The 7318-nt window shown below is 47.7% G+C and overlaps 1 non-coding gene across 1 annotated transcript; it reads right to left on the bottom strand.

The window, feature by feature from the left end:
• Window positions 1-1956: 1956 nt before the first annotated feature.
• LOC111812987 lies at window positions 1957-2061 on the bottom strand. Its single transcript, XR_002818348.1, has one exon. It is a non-coding gene; the product is annotated as a U6 spliceosomal RNA (small nuclear RNA).
• Between the last annotated feature and the right edge of the window lie 5257 nt (window positions 2062-7318).

The raw sequence follows: 7318 nt of genomic DNA, 5'->3' as shown, positions 1-7318 counted from the left end.
TACATTTTTAATACAACTGGACTGTTTTGTCAGCTTATGCATCCAAACCTGGAACCCCTTGGCTTCTTGAAAGCTTTTCTCACTTGAAGACAAGAGGGTTCACTCCAATGCACAGCCCTACCGTGCCCATTGCATACCCACAATGACAGCCTCATGCAGAATCATTTCACTGCTCCAAAAGTTCCTCTGTGCTCCCCCTGAGTCCTGAACAGACTTTTATTTACTCACTGTAGTATTGCTATTTCTAGAGCAGCATAACTTGGGAACATACAATCCATACCCTTTGGAGATCCTTCCTTTACTAAGTAATATGCCTCTAAGATTCATGTGTATCTTTCTCAAGTTAAATTGCTCCCTACTTTTTACATCATGAACTGATGTTCCATTGTGCATACTGACCAAAACAGGTCTCTCCATTCACTTCTTGAAAGACACTAGGGCTAGGTTCATAAGCCTTGGCAATAATGAAAATAGAGCTGCTGCAGACACTACTGTGTAGGTGCTATTTGGGCCATTAGCTTCTTGATTAGTGGAGAAAATACTAGTGATGCGCATGTGTTATGTGACAAGAACAGATTTATTTTTGTCTGACATGGCCACACTGTGTTGTAATATAGCTAGGCCAGTTTTTATTCTCAGAGCATTGAATGAGCATTCAGGCTGCTCCTCATCCTGATCAGCATTTTATGATATTGCTTGTTTGAGATTTGGGGCATTCTGGTTATTTGCAGGAGCATCATATTGGTGTTTGCACTTGCGGTTCTCTAGGGAGAACGTGTTGATCATCTTTGCCTACACCAATTGCTTTTGGTACATATTTCATGGTGAAATGTATACTTTAGACCACCTCCTCTTTTTTGTTTGTCTTTTAGGACAGGGTCTCACCATGTAGTCCAGGCTGCCCTCAGACCTGCAGCAATCCTCCTGTATCAGCCTTCCAAGTGCTATTCCTCCTTTATAAATTACAGTTTTCTCATTGTTAATGACACAGGTTTTTTCAGTATTTTGAATATAAGTTTTATGGGACACTTTTTTGGCAAATATTTTCTCCCACTCTGAGGCCTGTCTTCTGTCTCTTGGATACAGGTACCTTCATAGCGTCTCTTGCTCTGTAGAAAGATTTTGGTTTTTACTTTGTTTTCTGTTTGTTTTAGTAAAGTTCCAGTGGCCAGTTTATTCTTTCATGGATTTTGCATCTAATAGCTCTTCACCAAATCTTGAATGATTTTAAACTTATTCACTTATATAATTATTGACCACTGCTCTGTGTAGGAGACATGGTTGCCTGTCACACTGTTTGCTGAAGTACCTTTAGCAAGGTGGACAAGCCTGTGGATGAAAGAGAATAAATGCAGAAGAACAGGCTGCAACCAACACCAAATGTCTTTGAAGTCTCTTGTTGAGCCTTAACATCTGTGAGCATCGGCTATCTCTTTTACTATACAACCATGTTTATTTAAATCTTTTTTTCTTTCTTTCTTTTCTTTTCTTTCTTGCTTTCTTTGGTACAGGGTCTCACTACACAGTTTGGACTCCTAGTGATCCTCTTGTCTCAGCCTCCCCAGTGCTGCATCATTACACCCTGGCATGCATCACTACACCCGGTTTTAGTGGCCAGCTTGGCACAGGCCCAGTATGGCATGCAGTACCCCAAATCAAACCCAGGTCCTGGCACTTGCCAGGCAGGCTCTCAGACCTCCGAGCTATCTCCCTGGCCCCAGCCGTACTTATTTTAATATAACAGCATGCTATTTTTGCTGGAGCACTCAGTCACATGCTTGCACATGCAAGCCCTGCCGCCACCATCCTGATAAAGCAGGTGAGTTAGTAGCAAATGTTTACTGATGGGTGATTGATGACCTCCAGCACAACAACATGCTTCTTCCAGAAATGTGCCCATTGGTTTGAAAGGAAACAGGCCTACAGAGATGGCAAAGCTCAGCCACCTTGTCACACAGCCCAGGACTTCACTTCATGAATGGCCACGTCACCCTTGTGCAGGGGCCATGCTAATCTTCACTGTGTTGTTCCAATTTGAGTACCAGACCCGATATTGCAGTCCCTAGACAGAGACCCCAAAGCCATGCTCACTCACAGAGAGCCCTGGGGGATCCCCAGCATAAAGCCTGAGTCAGACACAGGGGCTGGGAGGCTGATGGGAACCTCATTCAGGGAGCCACCCCCTCCCACCCACTGTGCAGCTCCCCCTGGCTTCACAGCCTCCAGCCTTGTACCCTGTAATTTGGGCTTCTCTCTCCCTCCAAAGCATAAACCACCAAAAGGGAAAAGCAGCCCCAAGATGCACTTGTCTCAGAGGTGCAGGAACGTGAGAAGGAACTGGCCCCAGGACGATGGTAAGGAATCTGAAGAAAATATATCATTTTTAAATGATAAAAAGCTTTCTATACTCAAACAACTTTTGCTGAAACAACGATGCACACAACAAAATGCATGGAGAGAACTTGTAATTACACCAAATTAAACTGTGTCCCAGCGCCTACCCGGCTGTGAGAACCTTTTATTTCTCCGTGCAGGCCTGTGTGATGGCCAGGCTGGGGTGGCCACACTCTAAAAGCAGCGGCTCCCTGGGAGAAAGAGGTCATTCTCCGAGCGCAGTGGCCTTTGCCCTCCGGCGCTGGGGCCTGATGGCTCCTTTGGAAAGAGTGGGAGCCTCAGCATCTCTGTGAGGACAGCTTGCAGGGTCCAGTGCCTGTCTGGGAAGGGACCCAAGGGACAGAACGGACTCCCCAGATGTCAGCATGTGTCACATTGGTGCCCACAAAGCCAGCCTTTGTGCAGGGCCCAGTGATCTGGCAGGTGTCCTTGGAGTCCAAGACCTACATTTAAGCCTCAGGGGCACCACTGGTCAGGTGTGACCTCACTTGACTTCTCTGGGTCTCTTTCTGGTGCAAAGCAAAGCAAACAGGTTTTGAGTGGGGCTGGACAGGCAGCACTGGCCTACAACATCAGGTGGATTTCCCGTGGGACTGGCCTTTGCAACTGGCTGCTGGATTTGAAGTCTTGTGGGTGCCGCAAGTTTCATCCAGATGTGCGTGAGCACAGAGCACAGAGCCTTTAGCTGGTCCTTGCCTTTTCCTGCATCTGCTGTGAAGTCCCCACCACCCTCGCTCACCTTGCCACCTAGACCTGCAGCTTTGCCTCTGCCCTGCCAACCTCTGAACCCCAAGCGTCTGTGGGGCAAGCTTCAGGGTGACTCCTGCCATGCCCACCTCAAAGGCTCCTGCATGGAACGCCAAGCCCGCTCTGAGCTGTGTAACCTACGGACCCAGCTGGGCCAACAGCTCTCCTGCTGAGAGGCCAAATGTTATATCAAGCTATTTACATTTTTTAACTAATTTGCTTCTCACACCAACCCTGTGGAGAAGGTGTAGTTTCCTACTTCACAGAAAAGTCAAAAAACAGAGAAAGTGACTTCCCAAGGTTACAGCTCTCCTTCACGTCATGGTACATAGCTTGGCATCGCATTTGATGCTGGGCAACTCTGAACAGATAACAGCTGGGCTTGTGCGTGTCCTTCTGCTGGCCCAGGCACCCTTCCTTGCTATCCTGATGGGGTCCTATTGCCGTTCATCTCCCTGTCTTGAGATCTGCGCTGTCCTTGTGGCCTTATGAGACAGGACTGTGTGCCAGCTCTAACTCCCTCTTCCTATCCCCGTGGCCCAAAACTGGGCCTACTGGTTGCACAGGTGGACTAATTAGTGCATGAGTGGAATGAAGGAATGAAGAACGAATGAATGAATATATGAATGAATGAATGAATGTAAAACAAATAAAGTGAATGGGCAGAACAAGATTAGGCTATGCTAATAGCAATACCTGTTCTCAGCCTCACTAGAGTTGGGGATGGGGCTACCCAAAGAACCCCAGATCTGAATCATTCTTAGTGCAATGGCAAACAGAAACACCAAACCATCACCCAATAAGCAGAGACAGATTTATTTACATTGATGGGCACCGACCTCAAGAAAAAATATCAAGCCTCTAAGACTCAAGGAAGGAGATTTTTAAGGGGCTGCAAAAGGGAAGTATAGGGCTGGTGGCACACCTCAGTGGTCTCAAGTGCCTGCTTAGGCAAGCTTAGGCAAGCCTAGGGACCGGGTTTTGATCCCCGGCACCACATGCCACGCCAGCCCTGCTCCCAAGGTGGGCTGAGCCAGCCACAAAAAATAAATGAAATAAAATAAAATAAAACAAGTACAAATACAAAAGTGGGGTGGGGAAGTATAGGGTAAAGTACTTGGCTATCTTTGATTGGTTCTTGCAAGGTGTGCCACAGCAATCAGCCTTTCCTAGGAGATAGTAGTAACAGGAACTGTAACAGGAACTGAAGTAAACTGGAGGTTACCTGGGCAACTGAGAGAAACCGAAGTATACTGGTTGGGGGTACACTTTCTGTTCCAATGAGCCATCACACGAGAGCTTTTGAGGACACACACTGAGCAGTGGAAACCATGGGGGAGACAAAGAGTAGAACTTTGTTGCTGCTGAGCTTGCCTCTCTCATACCCTCCTAAAGCCTTCCAGGCAGGTGACTGTGATAATTAACTGTGGTGTCAGCTTGAAGGAGAAATGCCTAGTGGGCTGGTCCAGCACAGCTCTGGGTGTGTCTGGATGGCTGACTTACTAGAGAGGGCAGATCCACCCTAGACTTGGGCTTGTAACCTGGGTGGAATAAAAAGGGAAAGAAAGAGAAGGTCTCATTCCTGCTTCTTCAGAGAAGCAGTCTTCCCCAGAGTCTTCACCACAGACTCTTCAGCCTTCTTGGAACTTCCTACTAGGGACCACACGGGACTCTGCAGGAGCTCCAGGTCTTTGACCTTTGACTGGATCTTCCAGCTTTCCAAAATGTAGACTGCCCTTTGCCTACTTATACCCTTCCACACCTGACTCTTCAGTGCGGCCACTGTGAGGTTATCTTATGAACTACTATATCTGTTTCTTCAGCAAGCCCTAACTAAGGCAGTGGCCATCAATAAGTATTGGCTTGGAATTCAATCGATCCATTCATTCATCTAAGATATATTTATGAAACCAGATGCTTTTCCAAGCAATGGGATACAGCAATGGATAAGGCGGGCCTATTTCCAGAGAGACACAAAGGAATTCGTTTTCTGATTGGATTATGTGATGTTACACCAGCATTACTTATGGCTATGGGAGCAGAAAAGAGAAAGAGAGAAAGGCAATGGATGGGGGGAGAGCACAGATCTGTAGTTTCGCCACCAGCACTGTTATTTCAGCCCAGTTGCTTAGCTTTTCTCTGTCCCCCAGATGTACTACTTACGGTGGTGTGGCTTCATCCGTCCTGCCCCACACAGGGGCACTTGTTCACACTGGGAATGCTGTGATGGTAGGAATGCTGCAGAACTGTGAGAAGGTGACAACTTGTTGGCTCAGTGACTTTAGTCACATGACTCATCTCTTCAAACCTTTACTGCCTCACCCACAAAATGGGAACAGCAATGCCCGCTAGGCATACCCTGCAGATCTCTCCACCCTCCCACCCAGGAGAAGAGAAGGCTTTGGGCACAGTGAGGAGAGCAGGCCTGTAACTCTGCCATAGGCCTGAGGCAAATTAGTTCAGACCTCACTTGTGAGACCAAGGTCTCCCTTAGATGGCTCCCTCGACCCCTCAGACCCTCAGTGTCCCCTGTATCTCATGGTGTCACAAGAGCCGGATGAGTGACAGAGGTGGAAGCCTTTTCAAATGCTGCCGTCCCATGTGAAGGGCACTGCGGGTTCCAGGGATGCCCACTTACACCCTTCCATACCTGACTCTGCAGTGTGGCCATTGTGAGGCTGTCTTGTGAACCATTACATCTGTTTCTCCAGCGAGAAGTATATTGGCTTTGTGAGAGGTGCTTTCAGGGCCCAGCGCCTGCCCCGGAAGGGACCCAAGGGAACAGACGCACTCTCCAGACATCATGATCCTCCTGGCAGTAGAATTTTAAATGATAAAAAAGCTTTCTATACCCAAATAACATTTGCTGAAACAACAATGCACACCCCCACCCCCACTCCCCACTCCATCGTTCCCCAACCCCCCACCTCCTGCAGCAATGTGGGCCACGGGAACTGAGTCAGTCTTCAGGAAAGAGCGCTCTTGAGTGCGAATGGAGCCCTTACAGAAGAGGCCCAATGCAGCTTGTTTCTTTCTCTGCCATGCAGGCACTCAACTGAAAACACCACCTGAGAGGGACAGGCCTTCCCTCACCAGGCACCAAATCTGCTAGCATCTGGGTGTCGGATTTCCCAGGCCCAGACCTGTGAGCAGCAATCTCCTGTTATTGAATGTAAACCACTCAGTCCATAAACCATTTGAAAAAGTAGAGCCTAGGTGAGGGCTGGCCAAATAGCTCAATGGATTAAAGCGCCTGCAAGCAGGCACAGGGGCTGTGGTTCAATCCACAGGCCTGCGGTGCTGGCCCCACCCTCTGGGCACACTGCGACAGCAATTGAGACTGGGCATGGTGGTATGCGCCTGTAATCCCAGCTCTTGGGAGGCTATAAACAGGTGGATTACTACAAGCCCAATCTAGTAGTGAGATCTTGAACACCCTGTAGACCCTTCCCTAAAATACAAAAAATAAAATAAAATTTAAAAGTAGAAGCTATGGAAAGAACAACTAAAATGACTTCCATCACTCGCAGACATCTGTGGATTTATCGCTTTATTCTTGAGATGACCCCATGTATTATACAGGAAAGAAAGGAGTTTCACTATTAGAGAAGCCTTTCCTGAGAAAGACCAAGAGACCGGCTGCTACACCTCAGTCTCCAGGGCCTGTGGCCCCACAACAGCTCCTGGGCTGTCAGGGGTGCCAACAACTGGGCTGAGAACGGCACAGCCGAGCCAACAGGACACCCCCTCTGCCAACCTGCACCTCTGCCAGGCTTCTGGGTCAGATTTCTAAAGCAGCCTCACCCACCAAGCCCTCAAATTATGACCCTTTTACTTTCTGCACCTTTAAGTGTACATGCCAAACTCAACAAGAATAACGAGATAAAAAAATTTTTTTCTCCTATTTTGTGTAGAAAAATCTAGAAATGACCAATCTAGGGCTCCATGCTCTTTGGGAACCCAAATTCCTGCATCTTTCTGCTCCTCCAACCTCAGCACATGTCCACCACAAAGATCTTCCCACAGTCCAAAGTGTTTCTGCCATTCTAAAAGTAGCCTCACCCACCAGGCCCCCAATTTATGACCCCTTTACTTTCTGCACATTTAGTTATATATGCACTCACATTTGATGTTTTAAAAGAAAAGGAGAGAGAGAGAGAGAGAGAGAGAGAGAGAG

The sequence above is a fragment of the Octodon degus genome, unplaced genomic scaffold, assembly GCF_000260255.1.
Source record: "Octodon degus isolate 3935 unplaced genomic scaffold, OctDeg1.0 scaffold00156, whole genome shotgun sequence".
Classification (NCBI taxonomy): Eukaryota; Metazoa; Chordata; class Mammalia; order Rodentia; family Octodontidae; genus Octodon; species Octodon degus.
Note: the sequence above shows the minus strand (reverse complement) of the source record. Positions and strands in the feature narration are given on the sequence as shown.